The sequence below is a fragment of the Bison bison genome, unplaced genomic scaffold, assembly GCF_000754665.1.
Source record: "Bison bison bison isolate TAMUID 2011002044 unplaced genomic scaffold, Bison_UMD1.0 scf7180017864293, whole genome shotgun sequence".
NCBI lineage: Eukaryota > Metazoa > Chordata > Mammalia > Artiodactyla > Bovidae > Bison > Bison bison.
Genome location: NW_011494865.1, coordinates 1,449,976 through 1,452,795, shown reverse-complemented (window position 1 = coordinate 1,452,795; position 2,820 = coordinate 1,449,976). Strand labels below are relative to the sequence as shown.

The 2,820-nt window shown below is 54.5% G+C and overlaps 1 protein-coding gene across 1 annotated transcript in view; it reads right to left on the bottom strand.

Moving 5' to 3' along the window:
- CLEC16A (C-type lectin domain family 16, member A) overlaps positions 1-2,820 on the bottom strand; it is a 229,142-nt gene that overhangs the window by 596 nt on the left and 225,726 nt on the right. The window lies entirely within an intron of this gene.

The window sequence follows — 2,820 nt, the reverse complement described above, 5'->3', positions numbered from 1 at the left end:
ACCCCGGGAGAAGGTGGGGGCTAAGACGAGCTAAGAACCACATCGTCTGCTCGTGGGACTCAGGCAGGTAAAGACGGCAGAGGTCTGTCCTGTTGCGAAGGAAAGCCTCGGGGTGGTCAGCGACACCTGGTCTCGGTGATGGAGGAACAGAACTGCCTGTGCGTTAAGATGAAAACCCTGCATCCCTGGGCCCATCTGAGGAGGGAAGGGTGTGTGGTTGGGGCATCAGAGTTGATACAGTTAGAGAAACAAGTGGATTTCTGACCCCCACTGACAAGGCAGCCCCTGAAGACACCAGCAGAGCCTCCCACGACCCCTCCCAGACAACCCCTCCCCAGCCACGAGGTGATGCTCCACCGGCCGCTGCGCTCTGCAATCCGCACCTTTGAAACCAAGACTGAACCACAGCAGCAAGATCTGAGGGCAGGCGCCAAGTGGCCAGGGGGTGGGTGCTAATCGGCTGCAACAGAAGTGTTAGGCGCATCTCCCTGGGGAGGAACCAACCGCCGGCCCCCTCTGAGACAAACTCACACTGGGGCCAAGCTTACGATGAATGCCACGGAGCACAACAAGGCGAACGGATGGAACTGCTGGCTTAAAAGGGGTTAAAATGGCACATGTGATGTTAGGTGTGTTTTACCACACTTAAAATTAATGTCACGGAGAACACTGGGGAGAAGAGGGAAGACGTTTGACTTGGGGTTTTGTCCAAGAGTCCTGCCCGCCTGTGGTGCCGGACGTCGGTGACACACAGGTCGGCCCTGAGCTGTCTGGCGCTCAGTCGGCCAAGTGGGACCACCTGGGTGCTTGGGGCTGAAGGTCGCAGGTTCAGACAATTGTCTCAGGGAGCAGGTGAGGACGGGGAGGGAGGGACTGGGACAGGCGTCCACCAGGAGCCAAGCTTGCTCTTCCTTCTTCCTATAAACCCTCGGGGAAGAGTCAGAGGGACCCCAGCTCAGAATTCCCTGGGCCTGAAGATGGACACTGGAAAGAGTGGCCTTGACCTTCAGTCTGACTTCGTTTCTTAACAAAAAATTTTCCACCCTCCTCCTCAAAGTCACTCACCCAGAACACAGGTGAAACACAACGGACTGAAGGTCGGAGGCAGAGTGGCTGTTTGAGGAACTTGGTGCGGGTCACAGAGCTCTTAGCGGAGGCTTTCCTACTAGAATCGCACAGTGCGTGCATGTGTGTGCATGTGTGTGTGTGTGCATGTGAGCACACGCATGGGCATAACCCAGAAGATACTTCTAAAGTGTTCCTACTGATCCCACATTTGGTTCTAAAATTGGGTCTATTCTCTCTTTCCCGCCATGTTTTCTTCAATCTCAAAACCATAAAATGTTTAAGGAAAAAAAACCTCCTCATTCCAAACCCGTGATTTTCTCCCTGGAGAACGAGCCGTGGCCCACGAGGCTGTCTATGCCGGAAGAGCCGGCGACAAGAGGCCCGGTGCCTGGACACCTCTGCAGCACAGGGTGCCTGCTTGGGAAGACCTGAGGATCCCAGAAAACTGTCTTTAAAGGACAGTGGGAACAGGTGGACCCATGAGTCAGGTGTTGAAACCAAACAATAAAAGCCCCCCGGGGCCCAGCTTTAACAGATAAATAATTCACAATGAGAATAAAATCCCCGTGCGCCCAGCTCTTTCTGCTTGGCTCCTGCGGTTACCACAGAATTCAGTTTTGACCTCTCCTTCAGTCTGGGGGCTTCCCTGGTGGCTCAGACAGTAGAGAATCCACCTGCAATGCAGGAGACCACGGTTTGATCCCTGGGTTGGGAAGATGCCCCTGGAGAATTCCATGGACAGAGGAGCCCGGTGGGCTACAGTCAATGGGGTTGCAAAGAGTCAGACATGACTGAGGGAATACGCTTTCACTTTCACTTCAGCCTGGGGTATCTCTTGGTCCTGATTTGAGGGCCTTCACTTGCTAAGAAGCCACTCATGAGTGTCCATGATCTGTCTTTGGTATGTGAAGGAGACCCAGAAGCAGGTGTTCCCTGCACAGAAGGGTATCTGTGGGCCCCTGGCAAACTGGTGACCTGTCTAGTCGGGTCCCTTCCCCCTTCTGGTGATGGTCCCTCTGCCTGTGCGGGCCTGAAGCCTAAGCTGGGCCCTTGGCCCTGATAAGCGTGGAGGCTGTTTCTTGGAGACAGACCAGCCCTCAGGTCTGTATTTGCAAGAATGGAATTGATAGGTAGATCCCAGAGAGGTGGGGGAAAGGAATGGACTTGTCACCATCCAGATTCTGGACTGGGCCTTGGGGAACTGACCCAAAGGCCACCTTCTCCAGGGAGCCCTCTAGTCAGCCCCTCATTCTTGGGCTTTCGCCCCTAGTGATGCCTCCTCTGGGAGGCTTCGGCCCTGCCCACAGCCCCCAGCTCATAGTTTATAAATGGACACTTATCTGCATGGTCCTCTTGACAGACTTAGCCTCCCTGCCAGCTTATACATTTCAGGCTTTAGGGCCTGTGCACAGTAGGAACTCAACAAAAATCTGTTTGTTTGCAAACAGGGACCATGGCTGGGGTAGGGTGCCAAAGCTGAGGTAGTCAGAGGCAGACAGAAGAGCCTCTTGGGCAGGATGTGGGAGCTGGGTTGGTGGAGAGACCCTACTGAGCTCAGTCTGATGCCCACATGACTGAAGGCCCCATGGGAAGCTGAGGAAATTCATGTTTGGGATAAACATGGGCCTCTTTCAAACCCATGAAACGCAAGGTAGGAAACGCAAGGTCCCTTGGGCTGGACCAAGGGTGGAGGTGGGAAGCACAATGGAGCGTCAAGAGAGTTTCACGCCCTCCTCTGGGGGTGACCACATG